Source organism: Lissotriton helveticus, chromosome 6 (genome assembly GCF_964261635.1).
Source record: "Lissotriton helveticus chromosome 6, aLisHel1.1, whole genome shotgun sequence".
Lineage (NCBI taxonomy): Eukaryota > Metazoa > Chordata > Amphibia > Caudata > Salamandridae > Lissotriton > Lissotriton helveticus.
The window spans coordinates 1,174,781,158-1,174,804,335 of record NC_136067.1 but is presented as its reverse complement, the minus strand read 5'-3'; the positions used below and the strand labels follow the sequence as shown (position 1 = coordinate 1,174,804,335).

General features: G+C 47.0%; 1 protein-coding gene across 20 annotated transcripts in view; it reads right to left on the bottom strand.

The window, feature by feature from the left end:
* EPB41L2 (erythrocyte membrane protein band 4.1 like 2) overlaps window positions 1–23,178 on the bottom strand; it is a 1,174,544-nt gene that overhangs the window by 932,996 nt on the left and 218,370 nt on the right. For 7 of the 20 annotated variants that reach the window (XM_078648863.1, XM_078648873.1, XM_078648867.1 and 4 more), the window contains exon 1: window positions 19,279–19,657. The exons of 11 other annotated variants lie outside the window; for them this stretch is intronic. The gene's annotated coding sequence lies outside the window, so the exon portion shown is untranslated. Of the gene's footprint in view, window positions 1–19,278; window positions 19,754–23,178 lie in introns of those variants that run through there. 2 more of the 20 variants (XM_078648869.1, XM_078648877.1) reach the window with 2 other exon arrangements.

The following is a 23,178-nucleotide window of genomic DNA, read 5'->3' as shown; positions in this document are numbered from 1 at the left end:
AATGCAAAAAAGTTGAGTTATATTACATGAAGAGTAGGAACATTGCAAAAGAGTAAAGATAAAACATTGTTATCAGCGTTGAACAGAAGGCCATGTTCCCTTGGGTGGGGAAACACAGGTCTGCTAATTAAAATATGCAGGTATTGACACCGTGCCATCTGATCCCACTCCCACCTCAATCCTAAAGTACAAAAGTGGTGGCAGGGAAAATAGGGAAGCCAACAATTCAATCTGCTTCAGTGGCATTAGTGCTAGGGGAAGATGTTTTAAATTTAGACATGACGTGCCACATTGAGTGTAGAAAGATGGACACTTTAAAAACTATATGTTGACTAATATTAGTTTAAAGTTCCTATGCGGTCTGGTTCCAAATTGGAATTAACCATTTCACCCTAAGATATTTATATGCAGGGCAAAAGAAGAGAGCATGGGCCATTGTTTCTGGGGATGAACCACAGGACAGGCAGGCCTGCCTTGATAGACTTTGGGGGCGTTCCCAGTTGGCAATAAATTAATTCAGAGGAAGGGTCCCAAACCTAAATTGAATAAATAGCTTCTTAGCAAAGGTAGGCTGAATCTCATCAAGATATATGGTCTGCCTAGTATTCAGCCTTCCTCATAAGAAAGCCTTTGGTCAACTTGCCCAGAGCTGTCCTAGATAAGTGGGAACTGATGATGTACTGAATATTTTTGCACTTAACAGCTGCTTTATTAATAATAAGAGACACCCCCTTGGGCCCACCCACAAGCTCTCACTCCCCATTGCCCTCAGGAATTAGCTCACGTACTTGAGCCACTAAAGCTCACCAGCCCTCAGAGTGCTGAGCATTTCTTCCAGCCCTTGGCGATAAGATTGTAGCTCGGGGGTAGGCTAAATTCTTCTCTAGTATAGTAGTCGGTTTACCCCAATCTTATCACGGATGGGTCTAAGCCCCACATCCAGCCTAGGAGGAAGCACTGGGGTACTGACTGGGAGACCAACAATTTGTCGTTTGCACCCTTATGCCCCCAAATCTAAGGACCATAGCTGGCAGTGTCCAGAGCTTGAAGGTTATTAGTTTGGATAAGAGGGGACATGAGTCTAGGATAAGTGCCCCGATTTACCTTTAAAAGACCCCAATGAGATGTTCCAATTTAAGTCTTAACCTTGTAATGTGGGTGGACCTGAAAACCCCATGGTGAGTATTCAGGCATTATGGTCCCTATCATGCCTGGGTGTGATTACCATGTCGAAAAGGGATGACCAAAGCAGCAGATCAATCAAAACATGATCTATGAGACTAGTACTGTGTGATCGATTAAAGGTATGCTGCCCATCCCTATCCCAGAGGGATCTACCGTTATAAGCACAAATGTGCTCCTTTAAGGCTAAAGCATCTAATTGTAGACCCATAGAAGACCATTTCCAAATCGGGGGATTGTTAACTCAGTAATACACCAGACACTATCTTTCTCCACTGAAAGATCAACACCATTACTTTCAAGTGGCTCAGACTGACAATTGTGATCTGCGACCACTATTTTTTACACCTTTTCCAGAAGGGATGCCAGGTGTGAAGACAAAATCTCAACTGCAGGGGCTTCCTGTTTATTACCAACAGGTATAAAATAAAAAAACAAGTTACTTACCAGTACACTGTGGTTCTCCTATATTGAGATCTTATTTAGATTCACATGCTTGAATCTTCCCCGTCGTCATGATGGGAGTCGCACGGTAACAGTAAAATAGCAGTATTAAAGCTTAAAACTTAAACTCCCTTGAAACGCAATAGCATTTAGTGGCCAGTTAACTTCATTAAAGAACACCCAAACTCCAGCCAATCACATCACAGACCCAGAGTATCCATCCCCTGCAGTTCCACCATACCTCATATTTTGAGCATGAGTGTAGTTAGTAAAAAAGATAGAGGTAAGGAAGGTGAACCTGGAAGGGGAGGACGGAGGGCCGCATGAGAATCTATAAAAGAGATCAATACTGGAGAACCACAGTGTACAGATAAGTAACTTGTTTTGTCTCCAATATTGTATCTTTTTTTTTTTTTACATTTTTATTGTTTTGTCCACACAATAAAATACATACCTAGCATGTCATCATCAAGCAGCATCCCCGTTCTCCCAACCCCACATCCCCTCCATTTGTCAGATTGCAATGTCCCAACAACATAATACGAATGTTCTCAATATTGTATCTTTAATAGATTCACGTGCTTGAATCAGATTAGTAAGCAGTACATAACATGTAAAGGAGGTGGGAAGAACAGGTGAACCATCCCACCATGCAACCCTAGTACTATCATCAGAATCACAAACAAGTAATGTAGAATCTACATATGCAACAATATAATAGATGTCAAAAATCAAGAGAAGAATTACTTGATGGACATGCCGTATAGTATCATTAGGACTAAACGAAAGGGTTTGTACTGTGTTTCCCGGATTTCACCTGTATTGAAATATGTACATGTATGCTGTGGACTCATCTACTGTAGAACTTTTGGTATTAGTGGGAACGGAGGAAACGCGTATGAAAACGTTCCTTCCCAGGAACAATGGAAGGCGTTCCCCAGAGAACCTGGCTGAGGAAATCTGCTGGCGTAGAATTCACATTTTTGTTGAGGGATGTAGCGAACAGATCCAGGGTTAGTAATACCCAACACTGAAATACCTTTAAAAGCTGAAAGGCATCCAACTCACATTTGTGACACTGCTTAGTGTCTTGCTGAGTGAATCGGCCCATTCATTTAGCAACCCTGAAACGTGCTGGACTTGCATCGATATGTTGTGGTTAATCAGCCAATTCCAAATTCGCTGCGCCAGGCTTGAGGGAGCGGAGATCTCATCCCCTCTTGTTTCTACAGATAGAACATAGTGGTTGTGTTGTCTGTGAGGACAAGCATCGACTATCCCTTTATCCTTGGTAGAAAGGACCAGAGCCCTAGAAAAACTGCCTTCAGCCCCAACAGTGTTATCTGGAATAAAGGCTCCTGGTCCGACCACCTCCATTGGACCAACAGTTCCTGGAGGTGAGCTCCCCATACTTCCTTAGAAGTATCCGTTGTCATTATCAACAATGGTTTCACTGGGAGGAGGGACAGGCCTTGTGAGATTGCATCTTAATGTCCACCAGGACATCGCCCTGATCATTTCTGGCGTGACTGACATGATGTTCTCAAAGGAGCCTCGAGCTTGAATCCATTGGGAGTCAAGTTGCTCCTGAAGAGGTCTCATCAGCAATCAACAGTGAAGTATCAGCAGGATGCAAGATAACAACATTCCCAACATCGTCTTGTAAATCCTCACAGAAACGCACCTTCTTGAGGAAAGTGACTGAACCATCCTTTGAGGACGAGAGATTCTTTCCTCTGTGGGAAAGGCCAACCTTCATCCTCTGATTCCTAGAAATCAAGGAGGCAAGTAGGTGGCAGCGGAGAAATCTTGGAGAAGTCCTGCAACAATGATGGAATTGTCTTAATCGACGCAATCGTCAAGGGGATCGTAGGCAGTAACGTCGTCAGTGACTGCACAAACGGTGTGGAAATGTCTGTCGACAGGGCAAAGACGCTCATCGACGACACAGAACCTAACTGAACTGTCGACAGCCAAGTTCTCGACTAGGTAGAACTCCTCACAAAAGCAGACGATGACAGACGCCACAGCAGTGGTCGTCCTGATCGTCCACGTCGTAAATGTCGCTAAAGAAACCGTCAACTGAGACCTTTTTTCAACGGTCGTAGGAGGAGAATACCTCATCGACGGGTGGATTTTCTATGAGATAGTATGTAACACAGATGGAGGAGTAGAACCAGGCCTCTTTTGGGCATGTGAAGAGCCAGGTTGCTCCCTTTTCACCCTTTTCTTCACAGAAGACTCCTTGCTATGAGATCTTGACTTGTTTGGATCTCTCGGGACAGAAGGAGGATCTTCTTCCTTCCTTTTCTCAGAGGCGGTATGAGGGCTCTCCTCACTCTCAGAGTTAGAATCCTTAACATATTTTCTCTTCTGCAGCCATAGAAGTAGTCTTCCCTCCTGGTCTTTAAGGGTTTTTGAAGAAAAAGTCTGACAGTAATTACAGTCTCTAGGCTTGTGATCCGGATAAAGGCAGTGTAAGCACTTTTTATGAAGATCTTCACAGAAGATCCTGCGCTTTACACAAGTCTTACAGGGCCTAAACAGCATTTTTTTAGACTCTGGCATTCTGCAGCAAATACAGAAAATAGGTAAACTCACTTTCAAGCAGCCTCTCAGTTGAAGTGAAGGTTGAGGAAAAGGAACTGCTAGCTGAAAGTTGAAAAGTTCAAGGTAGAAACCCTGCGACTGAGCAGAGCTCAGGGAGACTCCCTAACACACGATGTGCAGTAAGAAATCTGAGGTATGGTGGCTCTGCAGGGGATGGATACTCTGGGTCTGATGTGATGGGCTGGAATTTGGGTATTCTTTAATGATGTTGACTGGTTACTAAATGCTGTTGAGTTTCAAGAGAGTTCAAGTTTTAAGCTTTGATACGGCTCTATTACTGTTACCGTGGTACTCCCACAATGAAGACGGGGAAGATTCAAGCATGTGAATCTATAAAACAGACATGTGAGGAAGGAGCCTTGAGGAGAGAAACCCTTACTGATCAGGAAGAACCACGACATCCAGATGCCTCTGCTCTGTCTCCACAGGGACGCGGTCAGAGACATGCCCTGGAAGCACCGCCCTCGCTACCCGGAAGACGAAGCCCGGGACCAATAACAGGGGAGGAGAGACAGCCTGGAGAAAGTGAGGAAGGACGCGGGAGTGCTCTCATCGGGGGAGAAGACGCGGGACCCGGTTTGCTGGAAGAAGACGTGGGACCAGACTTGAAAGAAGACGCGGGACCCGACACACTGAACACCTGGACGCCCGAAAGCCTCGAGGACGGGGAAGAAAGCTGGAGTGAGGACTGGTGGTGTCCAGAGGTGGCTGGGGAGCGGCCGTGACTCAGGAGAGTTACGGCGGAGCCTGGTGAGTGTTGGGGGTTCAGGGTAACAGGGAGAGGGGAGGAGAAGCGGGAGGGGAACACAGGGGAAGAGCGTAAACAGGAGGGTAGTCGGTGAGAAGTGGCATCCTGACAGATATACACCCTTTTGTGACATATACGCCTAATCAGCCTGAGAACTATCCATAGTAGCATATGGTGCACTATTCTTCCTATATCATCCTAGGCACATCATTATAACTCTTGCTAAAGAGTTTACCGTTTTCTTTTCCCCATTTTTCGTTCCCCATCTGTCGCTCTTTTTCCTTGGCTTCTGGTACTCAAAACTTTAGACTAAACACGCCCAAAGACCATAGAGCACAAAGGTGTGGTGATGGGACTATCCCCTACCTCTTAAAACAGTACAATATTCTGACGGCTCCTTTTCCTCTCTTTATCCACCTATGAGCCTCCGGGGCGACCACCACGGTAAAGGGGAACCAGGAAGCGGAGCAACACCTTTATCTTCAAACCCTTCCAGCTCACAGGAATCCTCTGAAGGAGAAGAAGACCGTCTAGAGACCCCATCTCCATAAACTACTGTTCCCGCTTTTGTTAATAAACCATCTTTCAAACCTATACTTCAGCCTCCACGCCTTCCAACAGAAGAGTGAAACCAAATATATGAAGAGCTAGCGAGAGGAGTCCCTCTTGTTTTCAGAAGAACCCTCACTCACCAACCTAGTCGGTGACATGCTTCATCATTGGGTTCCCACCAGGGAGGCCGAGTACCTCCCTGGTGTGCTGTGACGCCCGATTACAGCAAGCAGGTTTTTTTTTTTTGTGAAGGTGCAAATGTTGAAATTGCCTTTACCAATCCAAAATATTTATTGGTGGAGCAATAAGGCAAAGCTTTTAAAACAATTTTGGTGAGGTGGATGTAAGACTGGGTAGATTGGCCAGTCACATCCCAATGTGATGATCAGGTGTGGTCAACATGTTTCAGCTTCATAATGCCCATAGCGAGGCTTTCTTCAGGACCAAATGTCACAGTGGTATGCACACGCTAAGGTGCACCCTAACTTGTGGCATCAAAAAAACATGTAACTTACTGTTACCGTGGTGCCTTCAGAACTCCTGAAAGCGACGGGACTATTAGGTGTAGGAAACCCTTACACCATGGATCCTGGCAGGGGTGGTGGCTTGTAGTCACATGTACACCAAAGCCAGACACCCGTGTGGCACCTGTATCTTCCCGTCAGTAGGACCCCAAGGATATTTGGTTTCACTCTTCTGTTGTTTATTTGCTATTTCACTAGGGGGACCAAGAGTGGCTCCATTGTTTTCCCTCTCTCTCTCGTGGTTTAAAGATAGGTGGGAAAGAGCCCAAACTCCTATTTCATAGTGGACCAGTGACAAAGGCGAAAACTCGACTTTGACCATCCCTCCAGTCTTATGGATCACAAAGGCGCTCACTGGCCCCTCATAGCCCTGACTGTGCCTATCCAAGCACTTCCCTTTGTTGGTTGGGCAGGCACAATATATTCAACACCTACTTTATCAGTTAGTCAGTCATCTTAGGGCATTGAAACAATTGCATATGGCGACATTGACAGCAACATGATTATATGACTGGTTATCAACCACTGGTGCTGCTGCTGGGGAGAAAAAAAACTGTTTCTGGTACATCATGGAGCAGCCTAAAAACTGATTTGGGTTGTACGAATAAACTAATAGCAATAATCTAATGACTGACCCACCATCCTGCTTTCTCTCTTCATCAGCAACCTGTTGACCAATTGTGTTGTTCTAAAATTAATTATCACAATCCCTGGGGCAGTACACTGGCCCTGGTCCAATCCACCCCACTCTGTGAGTGAACAGGGTACAGTTAACTACTGACAATGGCAAGTCTGTGTTCCGTCTGAACCAGTCCAGAGGTTTGTTTGCTAATTTAATGTGCGATTCCCTTTGGCCTTCACATGGCTGGGAAACTCCTGTTAGAACTGCAACATATGGGAAGGATGCTGGAGGTAAATTAATCACTAGAGATTTCCGATTACGGGATGGATCTATGAACCCAAAAGACCCTCTATTTCTTTTGGTTCTATGTGTTGATTCACCCTGGGAACTCTGTTTAACAACTGGACCTTGCTGTGTGAGAGCTTTAGATTGCAATGGATGAGACCTAATTGGAGCTGGATTTCCACACTGCGAGGCACAGTTAGTAGACAAGACAAGCTTTGAAGAAGTTGTACCGAATTGAGGCAGGATTAGATGGATCTCCAATAAATGAGTACTAGGAACAATCCTAGCTCCACCTGAAGAAACAAACCCAACAGCCTGCGAGGTTGAGGATTGCAGATTGTGTAAGTTGCTTAAGCCTTGCTCCAGTGCTGAAAAATGCTCCAGAATCGGAGCAAGCACCGTGTGTGTATAACGTCCTTTACTTCAGCAGTGGGATCACCCATTAACTGTGTCATTCATGGCGGCTGATTGACTGTTCCCCCTTCGGTGAGAACGCTGGAGTGCAAATCAGGTAGAAAGGCCGGGAAAGCAAAGTCCCTTTGTGTGCCAGTCTCTACAAAGTTTTTCGTAGTTCCCCTTCTGACCTTCCTGATGGGTGGCGATGATTGATGGCATTCCTCAGGGTTCCCCTCCGGAATGAGAGCTACAACAGAGGGGCAAGGGGACGTTACATGGCTATTAGTTGGGTTTTCAGAGGCTGTAGAGGCTAGGATGGCAGATGTGCTTGCAACAATGGAATTGGGTGAAGAGGGTAAGTGCAAGCTGGAGCTTAAAGACAATCTCCTTTCAGTCAATTCAATCTCCATCGAGATGATCCCCATTGCCGCCTGGAGCATCCTGTCTATTGAAGTGCCTTTGGGGAGGGGAAATGGATATGCCCCTTCCACGCCTTTTCTTTTCCCCATGGTGTCAACTGGAGGTAAGCGAAATAAAGTGAAGCATACAAGGGGTATAAGTCTCAGGCTACCTTAGTACATGTCAAGTCCATCAGAGTTATTGGCACAATCCTTGGTACGAAGCTAAATACCTTCACTTCCCAGAGAAGATATACTTCAATGGATACCATTGATCACAGCTTTGCCAGGGGTGTGGAATTCAATAAAATATCTACTTGTCCAAGGGGCAGGTTGCTTAATAAATCTACTTGTACTGAAACAAAATCAAATTTTCCCTTTCGTGCTATGTAATGCGGCAACACATTTTGGCAGCAATCTCATTATATAAGAGATCTGAAATAGCCTCTCTGATTAGGCCAGGTCTCCTTCCATAGTAGGGTTTGAATACAAGCAATTCCCTTATGTTGTCACATTTGTGTAGATCTACATACTTGCTCTGAAGGTAATGGTGAGTAATAGTTCCAGGGTTGGAATGCACTTTTGAGTTTGTGCAAACCTACTAACTTGCATGTTTTAAGGGTTTTCACCAACTCTTCTCTAACCTTTTCCCATACGGAGAAAGGTTGGAAATGTACTTCCGACACGGGCAGACAAAACATTTCTTTCAGGGTTCGGGAAAAAGTGGTTGGAGTGAAAATGAACTAGCCAACACTCAGATTTTTGCCTGTACAAATCTGCACCTGCATATTTGCTCATGCTACAGTGCAGTTCACAAATATTTTCTAGGAGTACTATTTCTTGGCCTACTTCTGTTCAGTCTTGTGAATTCACTAAAGCTGTATTTCTTGCACTTAATGCAAGGACATGGAGGCACTTTTGAGACTTTATTTAATAATTGGTCATCTAATGAGGTCTGGCGTTAACCATGACCTTTAGTGTTTATTAAAATTCTGTCTCTGTCTCTCTCTCTCTCTCTCTCTCTCTCTCTCTCGCTCTATCGGCTAGCTTTACTGTGAGTGACAGCATTCTGTTCTTTCAGAAGCACCATGTTGACAGTCGTTTTGTTCAGTGCCAGGCAATAATGTGGCAATGTGTGCTTTTTGAGACCAAAAAATATTTTTCGCTTTTGCCAATGTTTAATATAACCGTGAGGGTCTGGCAGCTCCCACACAAATAAGGTTTTACAAAACCCATGCCAAAACAAGTCACGCATTGACAAAACCAAAAGGCTGATCAACAATTTCAGACCAACTGGCTTTACCAATGCATGTTTATTTTTATGTTTCTCATAATCTTTTTAAAACTGATTATACTGATTTTCCATTTTGAATATTTTTGGAAAATACTAGCATACATCAACACATTTTCATAAATGTGCTGCAAAGAAATGGTACCTTAAGGTTTACAGTAGTTTAGTGAAATGTTTTTGCATTTGTTTTGTAAACATTTTATTTTGAAAACAAAGAATCCTCAATCTTGCCTCCAGGCTTATGCAAACATTTGCATCTAATCAGAGAGCATTCTGGGAGTATTATACATAGCCTCTTATTGCTAAACATTGAAAACGTGTATACACATTTTTATACAGAAACCACTGTCCGTGCAGATGACAAAGATCTCACTCCGGTTAAATAACCAACTTCAAGAAGTTATAATAATCAATATTTCCATCCACCCTAAACGGAAATGACAAGCTGCCAACAGGCTGATAAAAGCCTTGGGAAAAGTAATCGACAAAGAGGATTCTGATCTAATCATAATGGCAGGCGACTTCAACATGTTCCTTTTCGGCTCGGATCCAGGTGAAGGTCTTGACCAAGACCTTAGTGCCGCATGGGCAGTGCCAAGGCAGGGCTAAACAAAAATTAATAAACATACAAATTGCTCAAAAAACTTACTACGGCAATTAGAACTTCTTAATTTAAGAGCCTTGAACGGGCGCTACCCAGAAGACGATCCACCGGTCGCAACTTTTCACTCAGATAAGCAATCTTCCCATTTGGACTACACATTTACATCTTTAAACATGCTTGGCTGGGTAACAGCGGTCAAGATAGGGACGAGCGACCTCAGCGACCAACTGCCACAAGAAGCCACAATAAAAGTTAACTCACTTCTCGAGACTGAAGCATACACAGGTATTGACATTGAAGTGACTTCAAACCTAAGGCGGCTTCGGTGCAATCCCTGCAACATCAGCTCCACAAGCCTTGCAGTGAAAACTCTTTTCATTCAAGTAGCAAGCTTCACATCAAAATTGTCAGAAGTATGGCAAAACGCCATCCTTGCCATCGGCATGAATTTATTAAAAGGACCACCTAACAGATAAGCCATGGAGCATTAACCAAATCACAACTCACTCCAGATATGAAAACGCAAAAGCAGATAATAAATCGAACACTGAGACAGATGCGGAAAGATCCAACAAATCACAGCTTGCAAATTATCCTACGGAAAGCAAGAAAAAAATTTAAATTGAAGTGGGAAAAAAAGAGACAAAAAACGACGAGCTATGGGCGAAACTCCTCTACGAAGTAAAACGGCAAAATAGCTCAAGGTTCTGGCAAACTATCAAACGAATTAAGAACCCAGACCATCTTGGCCTAAACTCTAACATAACAGAGGAAGCATGGACAAAATAACTCTTCAAGCACTTTAACACAAACGCTGACTATCTCCGAGCAACCTTGGCCGATGCCCGGTGGAGCTGTCCTACACAGCAATAGAGGAGTCTGACCTCTTGGCCGTCACCTACCCAGCCGGTCATCTGATATTGTTTTCCTCTTCTCCCCGTTCGTGTCTCCTTCACTCCCCCTAAATCTGTGATTCTTTGATTCAAACGGTTGTAACTATGTAACCAGTAACTCGCTGATTCAACTGATATAACTATGTATCCTGTAACTTGCTGATCCTCATGTAAAGCGCTCTGATACCTCAGAGTCTAACCAGCGCTATATAAAACTTTGCAAATAAAAAATGAATATAAATAAAGAGGACATCCTTGAAGAGGTGGGGACAAAAGAGTCTAGCAAAGAACCTCAGAGGGAAAAAATAGGCAACTACCATATAATGGCCGCGACCCAAGAAACAGGCGCTAGAGGAGCCATGCTACCATCTCGAATGGATAAATGAATGCCCGACCCAAGTTCCTCTTTCTCCAACAAGTTTGCACATCTGGCCCTCACACCAGCCGACGTCAAAAGGCAAATAGCCAGGGCCAGACAGACAGGTGCCCCCGGACCAAATGGCATTCCACCAATGCTATACAAATCAGATGCGGAATTCTGGAGCACAGCACTAACGCCGACATTCAGAAATATAAGGAACACCCTGACTCTTCCGGAATCCAGGCATGGGTCAGTAATAAGCCCAATCTTCAAACATGGCAATAGGAAACATCCAAATTATTACAGGGCTTATTGCCCTCATAGATGTGGAGGCTAAGTATTTAGCAGGAATCATACTGGAGGAGCTTACATCATGGGCATCCGAAAACTCAGCAATCCCGATTAATCAAACTGGTTTCTGTCGGGGTCAAGGGACCACAACTAAAATCATGGCACTGACCCTGCTGATAGACGCAGACTAAATCTCCCCTTTTCCTCTCCTTGATTGATTTCACTGCCGCATTCGACCACGTGGATCAGAACAAACTCTGGCAGAAACTGGATAACTGGGGAATACCTAAACATCTTTTAGACGTGTTGATATTACTCCATACAAACACCTGGATTAAGGTCACACTAGGAGCAGGTACACACCTCTCTAACCCTATTACGACAACAAAAGGGTTAAAACAGGGTTGTGTGTTAGCACCGCTCTTCTTAAAACCTTATCTTGCGGATTTACCGCAACTCAACAAATGTCTCTGTCATACACCGAAATTAGGGAAAATTCCATTGTCCAATTTGCTTTACGCGGACGACTTGGTGCTGATAAGCCGGACACCGATTGGCCTCCAACACCTTCTAAATGTAGCCCACTCCTTTTCAGAAAGGAATGCCTTGCAAATAAACTTCAATAAATCCAAGGTTATGGCAGTGAACTACAGGAAAAAAGGAAAATCAATTAGCACGTCAACGGACAAGGGCTGGACTTGGTAACCACCTATAAATACTTGGGAGTAATCCTGGACTACAATAACTCGTTCAAACTCCAATTGGAGTCCTTGCAAGGAAAGGGAACCGTGACTCACCTGGCAATAAAATCCTTAAAAGCCAAACTGCCCGACCTAACACTCAACCCTCTTCTTCAGGTATTGAGCACAAAGTTGCAGCCGACTCTCAAATATGGGAGTGAACCCCTTCAAGGGAAGGATGCTGCATTACTGGACATAGCAATAGCTAACTCATATAGGGCTATCTTTAACCAGCCATGATGCGTCTTGCCTGCTCAAATCCGGTTAGAATTTGGTCTTCGGAAACAAACACTAGAAAGGCAGAGTGCGTATGTTACCAGCTGGCACAAGATTCGCAGCGCTGAGTGTGGTTCTTTAAATTTTAACCTATGAGAAGAGCTGCACTGACATCGCACATCCTCTGCCAGAGATTATCTATTTGATTCAATTCAAGTCTTGGGACTGTCAGACCTCTGGGGCACCCCAACAGATTTCTTGTCTTTTAAAAAAGTCGCGAAAATAATCGGCACAAATTATCTCCTCTATTGAGGACAAGGGTGCATTAACAAAAAGAGCGCATGGGTGGATCACGCTCGACGACTACTGAAGAATTCAGCCACAAGCATATCTTAACATTGGAATGAACCTAAAAACGAAAGAAACGTTTTTAAAATTACACCTCGGCGTAATTCCGGCAACCCCGTACTTACCACCCTGGGTGAGAAAAAACTTTTCACAGCAGTGCCGCCTGTGTAAAGCTGGCATGGAAGACATTATCCATGTTATGTGTATCTGTCCTAAACTAAAGGATTTGAGGTACAATTTACTACGTCCCTGCTTTAAATCATATGGCGTTTGGACATGCAGGCAGGATGTCAAACTGTGCTTTAACCCCACTGAAACAAAACTAAACTGTCAGGTCGTAAAGTTTATTAAACTAGTTGAAAAAAGACACAAGAGCCCTCTGGGAGAGGACCAAAAAAAGCCAGATGTTTAATGACCGCCGAAACATATTATTGATAATTATTAACAAACATTAAGTAAACTTGTAAAACTGAGTAACTCGCGTATGACGAACTTTTAGCAATTTTTAGCATTATTTTATTGTTTTGTAAAGATTTTAATTAATCATGTACAAATAAACAGATTACTTACTTAGTTACTGTCCGTGCAGTCTGAGCTTACAGCATTTACTTAGAACGCTCCTCTAATAATCAAGACTTTGCATTAATGAACCATAAATACTAGTTTGAACAGCATTAAAAACATGGACACAAATATTACATTATCTGCCTTTCCCTGATCCATAATACGGTACTGTAAACTGGCTCCTGTAGGGGGTTGCGCCTACTTGCCCCAAGGACAAAATACACATAAAAACGTGTTGCATTTGACCCCAAACAATATGTCCCGGGCGTTGGGCTGTAGGAATTCCACATCCTTGCAGCTTTGTCATTGTTTAGTCCCATAATCATGCATAATGGGCTTGTGGGTTTTGTGCAAATTGATTGCGGAAATTCAACCAACAGTAAAAAGTCAGTAGAAACCACACAACATGAGTTGTTTAGTAGAAGTATGAGGGGAACCCAGCCCTGTCTGGCCCTGGACGGGTGCAGATGAGCGTACCCTTGGCCTGACCTTAGGCCCCACGTAGCGGGAGTCCGCAGTGCGCTATTTAGCACTGCCAGTAATGTCACGGGGCTTCTCCTGTCAGATGGATTGCTGGGACAGGTAGTCCCTGAAATGGAGCTGCTGGCTTTCCCATACAGTGCGAGTCCGCAGTGCGCTCCATAGCGCCGCAAGTAATGTCACAGGGCTTCTACTGCTTCCGCCACAGGTAGATGGATTCCTTCGACAGGTAGCCCCAGAGATACAGTCGCTGGCTTTCCTGTACATCAGGAGTCCATAGTGCACTATACAGCGCTGCTGGTAATGTCGCATGGCTTTTCCTGGCACTCCTTCCTGCAGGCAGATGGATTTCTGAGACAGGTTGTCCCCGAGATGGAGTTGCACAACAAACTGGGATACAACACCCTAAACAGAAGTGATATACCAATTGAAATAAAAAGACACACAAATGATGAACGGAAAGAGGAACAAATTAAAAATTCACCCCCAGTCAAGAGATCTGGGTTACATTTTATCGTTCTTTTGCTCACCATGCAACCCCCGTTTAGACACAGCCATATGCAAATCAGTCTTGCCCTTGCTCCTCATGGGAACAGTCCAGCCCAAACTGCCAAGCCAGGTCCTCCCTGGACCAGAAACAAGCATCCTGGGACCAGTTTCAGGTTATTGACCCTCATCAGCCAGGCTAGCACTTGAATCCAGTGGCACAGTGAACAAAAGACAAACAAATGATCGACAGAATGAGGAACAAATCAAACATTCACCACCAGTCAGGAGATCTGGGTGAAGTTCATTGTTTTTTGCTCACAATACCACCCCAGTTTTCTAAACATGGAAGGGTATGCCCAGACATGGGCCCCGTAATCGCTACGGCACCAGATTCAAGCTAGCCTGGCTGATGAGGAGTGATACCTTGAAACCATTCCCAGGATGCTCGTTTTTGGTCCAGGAGAACCTGGCCTGGCAGTTTGGGCTGGACTGTTTCCATGTGGAGCAGGATCAAGACTGTTTTGCATATGGCTAGGTCTAAACTGGAATGGCATGGCAATCACAAAAATCAAAGTATTCAACCCTGATCTCTCACTGGCGGTGAATGTTTGAATTGTTCAGCATTCCATCCACGATCTGATCTTCTTGCATTTGTAACAACTGAAATAAATGCCTCTGAGTTACATCACATCCACAACAAAGAAGGCACGAAACAATCTGTTAAAGACAAAACAGAAATATGTTCAAAATAAAGTGAATGACAAAGGACAATCCCCATAAACAAAATTGTTTTAACTCGGACTCGATTGAGCATACAAAGTTGTAAACAAAAATCTAAGGGGGCTCACGAACCAAACCACAGACAGCCTGAAAACAGAAAATAACACAATGTCAGAACACACTCTGGAGATTTAATGCACTAATAAAGAGAAATACACTACCTGAAAACATTTTGCGAAATTGAAAAATCTCTCAAAACAAGCAGCTTCTGTGACGATCAAATATTTCTTACAACAAAAATAACCTGCGCTTTACGAACCTATTAATTAACCTACTGTTAACACTATCTGACTACATCATTAGGTCAATTCTCTTGTATTGTAATTTCTAGTCTATCGGCATAGTCTCAACCAGGATATTCTTTTTTGTTTTTTTTTAAAATTTTCAAAACCTTTATTGGGTATCATCAGACACACACAGCTATCCGCCTATAACCCAGGGGGCCGGCAGCAAACTAGGGCAGCATGAGCACACTGTATATGTCGAGCAATCACAGCCAATAAGCCAACAACCCGGAGGTCCGGCGGCGTGTATCATAGGGCTTACAATCGACTCCAGTTTTCATAATGTGCCTGCGCCCCCCGCCCCCTTTCACCGGAGATGGGATAAACTGAGTGTACGTGTTGGTGTGAGGGCCGCAAGATGTAGTGTGCGCCAGTATTGAGTCTACCCATGAACAATGCCTGTACCGTTCCCAATCAGCCCCTCCGCACCCCCCCAGACTGCCTGTCCGCTCATTGTTTGTCATATTAATAAGTAGGTTATTACTCAATCCCACCATGTCTGTACTAATGCCGGTCACGCGCCCACCTCCCCCCTGCTCGTCCCGACCACCAAAAGCCCCTGATCCCACGGGCAACCCTCTAGTTCTGTGTGCAGCTATGTTTAGATGTGTGTGGCAATGCCCATCACCCCAGGGGCGCCCCACCTGTCCCTCGTGTAGGGCTGCTAGAGTTCCCCCCCATCTCTCCCTCCAAGACAGTGGAGTAATGAGTGTCTAATCACCGGGGTCAACTACCTCTTCCTGTAGCTCCGCGACATTATCCGTCTCCTCCTGAACTGTGTCCGCGCTGTCTTTGGTGGATTGATAAGTTTGATATAGACCCCAAAAATTCTTAGGCCTGTTACCGGGTGGGAGGAGGTCACTATAGTTCTGCGATTGGGTACAGCAGTATAGCATGTCTCTGACCCATCTGCGTTTCGTTGGCAAGGGGCCACGCATCCAGCAAAGTGCAATTACTCGCCGGGCCAGGAGAAGGCCCATGTCAGCCAGGCGATGTATCGCCACTGGGAGTATCTTGGAGTGTCCCAACAGTGCTAACGCCGGGTCCACAGGGAGCTCTGTATCCAATATCTGGCCTAATTCCAAGAAAATGTCTTCCTAGAACTTGTTAATGCCAGGGCAATTCCACGCCAGATGCAGAAAGTCCGCTATAGGGGCATGGCAGCGTTCACACTCGGAAGTAGGGCGGAGTCCATATCTATGTAAGCGTTCTGGGGTGTAATATACACGTTGTAAGAATTTAAAGTGAATTAATCTATGTCTGGCATTAAGCGACAGCTTCCTAGTATTTTGACATAAGTATTTCCACTTTGCATCATCTATTTGTATTTGCAGATCGCGCTGCCATGCCATCCGGGCTTTCGAGAGTTGCTGTTCCCTGTGGAGAAATCCTATTTTAAATAAATGAGTGATCAGTTTGCGCGATGAGGATGTATTAATCACATACGTTAGTTCTGGAATTTCCGGGGGCTCGGCCATGTCCGGACCCAGAAGCTCCTGGAATGCAGCCCGAACTCTGTGAAAGTGAAAGCGCTGTAATAGCGTCACCGCTACACCGGTGGGAGCGATCTGGTCCCAGGACTTAACCATTCCGTCCCTAAACAGGTCTCCCATCGTGGAGATGCCCAACTGTTTGAGAGCGCACGTGACCCCTTTCTCACGCAACGGCGCCAGCAATACGGTCCACTCTATCGGAGCGAGAGGGGAATACAGCAATACGCAATCCTGTTCTTTGACCAATGCGTGCCATGCATGGTTCGTTGTCGTGATGGAGTCCAGTAAACCCACACGGCGAGTGGCCGGTCAACCAGGATATTCTTAACTCATCATGACAACAGAAAAGATGCCGCTCCTATTTTGTGAAGAATCTTAAAGTCCACAGAGAAGCTCGCAGTGTACCAATCATAACTAGGACTAAATCGCTTAGTGTGAAAAGTAAAAAGAATTATACAGTAATTTCAGGATTCCGCAAATTCAATGTAGGAACAAGCTCTTTAAAATGACAAAAGCACAACAGTAGTGTAAAAGCCTAATAATGTGTCTGAACATCTCATCTGGCACAAATACGCTCAGCTGATAGACAGCGTCCCTGTAGAAATCAATAACAAAACAAGATGAAATGCTACAGATCATTAACCCGTTCACTGCAGTGGCTATTCCGCCGCAGTGCTAAGGGTGCGGGGCGGCTGCACGGCGGGCGCATGCTGGTGACGGAACCGCTCCGTCACCAGCCGCGGTTGCGCTGTGCTCATGACGGAGCGGTTCCGTAACGGCCCCGCCCACTCAATGGAACGCTCAGCGCAGGCGCGGAATCCGCGCCGCGCAGGCGTGCTGAGAGGGCCGTGACGGAACCGCTCCGTCATCAGCACAGCGCGACCGCAGCTGATGACGGAGTGGTTCCGTCACCAGCAGGGGAGGGGTTAAACACAGCGACGGTCTTATAGGAATACGATTCAAAGGGGCAGCACACAGATCGTGCTGGTCCCCTGCACGACTATATAAACATGGCCTATCAGAGGCCTGTTGGCATTGATCAGCTACTCTTTTACTGTAAACGTGATGAACCTTATGGAGAGAGATCGAAGAGACCCTCAATAATGTTTTTACTTCACACTTCTATTTACTACGGGTGTCTTTTTTCTGACAGTTTTCACCGTGCAGTGATTGAACATATGATGGTCGTGCTATTATTTCTGAATTGTTATATATTAGACCCACACCATACTGCTTATGAGTACATGCAACATCATAAATCACGTCTTAAGTTACATTACATGTAGCATCCTAAACCCCACCATGCAAGACATCCCAATAACATCTTAAATAAGAGCAAGCAATAACTCAAAGCAGGTTATGTTGCTATTTTGGTATCGTATAAGCACATTTGCAATACTTCAGCGAGTTGAACAAGTGGCACTTTTTCAACCAACTAAACATTTAGCAATCCAAAGTTTACCGAATTTGGCTTGAAAGGTCAATAAAGACGAGGTCATTCAGTGAGTAAAAAAAAAATACAAAACTAGATGGAGAATGACTCCAGCTATAACATATTAGTTTCATGAGCATTCAGCCAAAGAGGCGGTGGCCGAGTTGTACAGAACTGTGGTGGAGCAAATACAAAGGGCAGACTGGTTGATACAGAGCACCATCCTGTGCTGCTGTCCAAGTACAGGAACATACAGTAACTTCCAACCTGCCTTCCCCCTTAAATGGGTTGGAATAACATTTTGATTCATTCATATAATGCAAGAAATTATTGGGGAAAACATGGTAATGTGACAAGTGAAGTGCGCTGCACAGTTCCTTGCGGGCACTGAGCTAGATACTAAGTTTACATACCGCACACTATGGAGTGCATGGTCTCTTGGTTCTGGCCGGACAGTTTTGTACGTCGTCTAACCATATTTATGAAGCATACCGGTAGGAGACTGAGATCTAGTTTCCAACTCAAGATGAAAATTAGTCCACACTTTACATCACGCGGCAAAGTATGGATGGTGCTGTTACAGTTTGGTTTCCAGACTCAGACATAAATCTCCTCAACGCCCCAAACCATGCTACCATATTTTTGTGGAACATTCTTTTCCGAGCAGCAGCTCAATTAAATATCACAGTTACATAAGGTGCTTGTGTTAATGTCATATTACAGGTAGGCATCAATCTCGTTGCTTCACTACACTATTTGCTGAACTGGGCCGTACAGGTTTGACAAATATTTTAAAAGATGTTTTAAGTATACCCAAAAAATGTAGAATACACATACAATTCTGGAAAACACATTCGGAAATGCTTTGTTTATCGCTGTACCGCAAAATATGTTCATCCCAAAATACACTGGAATAGTGCCCCCCCCACCCTTTAAAAAACACCATCAGAAAAAGGCTATGCCAACTTAGTATTACTTCACACGAATAGCAATTTTCTGTGATTTTGTCCAAGTATAACATAGTCATGCCAGCTTCCCACACAAACATACCCGTTGCCGGACTTTATCACTATTAAAGCACATGTAGCGTTAAGCGAAACTTCGACGACGAGTAATAGGCTGTCCACACTAGAGCCTTTGCCAAACAATTCAACATCTGTTTGCTTTCGCACACTGTGTGCCGCATGCACAGATTACAATACTTTACTGGAACTGAACCTTAACGGGGGTTAAGTAAAATCAATCGCCTACCTCTGTCGCAGATGGTGAACCCCTCCTTCCTGATGTCCAAGTGACCTGCAATAATATGGTGTGCGCCCAAAGTAACGAGGACAGCAGGCGAGCGCGAGCGCAGCTAGCTGAGGGAAACCGAGGAGCGCATCTCCGCAGCGCGCGCGTAACCGAGGCACGGCAGACCCCACCCAAAGCCGACCCGGCGAGAGGGGGGGGGGAGGCAGGCACTCCCGGCAGAGAAGCCGAGCTTTACTTCCACTTCACTTCACCCACGAAGAACAACACGACCAAGTGAAAGCCACCGCGCAGCTAAAGAGCCCAGGGTGGCGCTGCTGGTTCTAAATAATACAAGACAAAAAATGCAGGCGATCTTAAAGGAAACCCTAGAATTGAGAACAGATGCCGTATCTGGAGAAGCCTTTAAGTAAGATGAACTCAAATCCTAGAAACACTGCGGCCCCACCCTTTCCGATTCGTTTCTAGCCATGTGGCCTCCGTGCCCAACAACTTCATGTAGAGGGCAAAGTACAAACGGATCTTGGGAACGAGTTAAATAAACACTGGTTAGTCGTCTTAACGCCTCCAGTATTCACACAAAATGGGGACAGGCAGGTGATAGCGTGTTACACGAACGTAAGTGTTTATCTTCGGGTCTTTGCGAAGCAAGGGCATCCTGAGTTTGGCGCAAGGAAAGCAAACGACCTGAATGTAGTCCGCTACCTGCACTCTACAAAGACACAAAACAAGTAGGGGTGAACAAATTAAAGCAGTATCATATTTGTTCACATACACTTGCAAGATTAAGAGAATGACTATGTTTGATTGGCCTTTCGAGCAATCGGCAGTCCAGCACTGCCAGATGGACCAGTGTACATGGCGTGTAGGTCCCTGTCACTCCTGTGGGCTGTGACCGGTCCAAAAACACTTCACATATAGGGCTTTAAATGCGCCGGTCTGTCTGGACTACCGGCACTTTATCATTTAAGGAGGGAGAATACCTGTACTTCTCGTGAGAGACGTAATACTTTTAATTGGAATGTACAGGCACTTCTCAGAAACAGGCTGGTACTCTGGTGCAACCAAGATTTTGTCGAGAATATAGCCAACTGTTCAGGAAATAAGGTCAACTGTCCTAGAGGTTAAGGGCAGCTGTCACAAATAACAAGGCCGACTTAGCTAGTGACCAAGACCAGCTGTGGCTGAGAACAGGGGCAGCTGTGGCTGAGAACAGGGGCGGCTGTGGCTGAGAACAGGGGCGGCTGTGGCTGAGAACAGGGGCGGCTGTGGCTGAGAACAGGGGCGGCTGTGGCTGAGAACAGGGCCGGCTGTGGCTGAGAACAGGGCCGGCTGTGGCTGAGAACAGGGCCGGCTGTGGCTGAGAACAGGGCCGGCTGTGGCTGAGAACAGGGCCGGCTGTGGCTGAGAACAGGGCCGGCTGTGGCTGAGAACAGGGCCGGCTGTAGCTGAGAACAGGGGCAGCTGTGGCTGAGAACAGGGGCGGCTGTGGCTGAGAACAGGGGCAGCTGTGGCTGAGAACAGGGGCGGCTGTGGCTGAGAACAGGGGCGGCTGTGGCTGAGAACAGGGGCGGCTGTGGCTGAGAACAGGGGCGGCTGTGGCTGAGAACAGGGGCGGCTGTGGCTGAGAACAGGGGCGGCTGTGGCTGAGAACAGGGGCGGCTGTGGCTGAGAACAGGGGCGGCTGTGGCTGAGAACAGGGCCGGCTGTGGCTGAGAACAGGGCCGGCTGTGGCTGAGAACAGGGCCGGCTTTGGCTGAGAACAGGGCCGGCTTTGGCTGAGAACAGGGCCGGCTGTGGCTGAGAACAGGGCCGGCTGTGGCTGAGAACAGGGCCGGCTGTGGCTGAGAACAGGGCCGGCTGTGGCTGAGAACAGGGCCGGCTGTGGCTGAGAACAGGGCCGGCTGTGGCTGAGAACAGGGCCGGCTGTGGCTGAGAACAGGGCCGGCTGTGGCTGAGAACAGGGCCGGCTGTGGCTGAGAACAGGGGCAGCTGTGGCTGAGAACAGGGGCAGCTGTGGCTGAGAACAGGGGCAGCTGTGGCTGAGAACAGGGGCAGCTGTGGCTGAGAACAGGGGCAGCTGTGGCTGAGAACAGGGCCGGCTGTGGCTGAGAACAGGGCCGGCTGTGGCTGAGAACAGGGCCGGCTGTGGCTGAGAACAGGGCCGGCTGTGGCTGAGAACAGGGCCGGCTGTGGCTGAGAACAGGGCCGGCTGTGGCTGAGAACAGGGCCGGCTGTGGCTGAGAACAAGGCCGGCTGTGGCTGAGAACAAGGCCGGCTGTGGCTGAGAACAAGGCCGGCTGTGGCTGAGAACAAGGCCGGCTGTGGCTGAGAACAAGGCCGGCTGTGGCTGAGAACAAGGCCGGCTGTGGCTGAGAACAAGGCCAGCTGTGGCTGCGAACAAGGGCAGCTGTGGCTGCGAACAAGGGCAGCTGTGGCTGCGAACAAGGGCAGCTGTGGCTGCGAACAAGGGCAGCTGTGGCTGCGAACAAGGCCAGCTGTGGCTGCGAACAAGGGCAGCTGTGGCTGCGAACAAGGCCAGCTGTGGCTGAGAACAAGGCCAGCTGTGGCTGAGAACAAGGCCAGCTGTGGCTGAGAACAAGGCCAGCTGTGTCTGAGAACAAGGCCAGCTGAGAACAAAGCCAGCTGAGAACAAAGCCAGCAGTGGCTGGCTGAGAACAAAGCCGGCTGTGGCTGAGAACAAGGGCAGCTGTGGCTGAGAACAAGGCCGGCTGTGGCTGAGAACAAGGCCGGCTGTGGCTGAGAACAAGGCCGGCTGTGGCTGAGAACAAGGCCGGCTGTGGCTGAGAACAAGGCCGGCTGTGGCTGAGAACAAGGCCGGCTGTGGCTGTGAACAAGGCCGGCTGTGGCTGTGAACAAGGCCGGCTGTGGCTGCGAACAAGGGCAGCTGTGGCTGCGAACAAGGGCAGCTGTGGCTGCGAACAAGGCCAGCTGTGGCTGCGAACAAGGCCAGCTGTGGCTGCAAACAAGGCCAGCTGTGGCTGAGAACAAGGCCAGCTGTGTCTGAGAACAAGGCCAGCTGAGAACAAAGCCAGCAGTGGCTGGCTGAGAACAAAGCCGGCTGTGGCTGAGAACAAGGGCAGCTGTGGCTGAGAACAAGGCCGGCTGTGGCTGAGAACAAGGCCGGCTGTGGCTGAGAACAAGGCCGGCTGTGGCTGAGAACAAGGCCGGCTGTGGCTGAGAACAAGGCCGGCTGTGGCTGAGAACAAGGCCGGCTGTGGCTGAGAACAAGGCCGGCTGTGGCTGAGAACAAGGCCGGCTGTGGCTGAGAACAAGGCCGGCTGTGGCTGAGAACAAGGCCGGCTGTGGCTGAGAACAAGGCCGGCTGTGGCTGTGAACAAGGGCGGCTGTGGCTGAGAACAAGGGCGGCTGTGGCTGAGAACAAGGGCGGCTGTGGCTGAGAACAAGGGCGGCTGTGGCTGAGAACAAGGGCGGCTGTGGCTGAGAACAAGGGCGGCTGTGGCTGAGAACAAGGGCAGCTGTGGCTGAGAAAAAGGGCAGCTGTGGCTGAGAAAAAGGGCAGCTGTGGCTGAGAACAAGGCCAGCTAAGAACAAGCCCAGCTGAGAAAAAAGCCAGCTGAGAAAAAAGCCAGCTGAGAACAAAGCCAGATGAGAACAAAGCCAGATGAGAACAAAGCCAGATGAGAACAAAGCCAGATGAGAACAAAGCCAGCTGTGGCTGGCTGAGAACAAAGCCAGCTGTGGCTGAGAACAAGGCCGGCTGTGGCTGAGAACAAGGCCGGCTGTGGCTGAGGACAAGGCCGGCTGAGGACAAGGCCGGCTGTGGCTGAGGACAAGGCCGGCTGTGGCTGAGGACAAGGCCGGCTGTGGCTGAGGACAAGGCCGGCTGTGGCTGAGGACAAGGCCGGCTGTGGCTGAGGA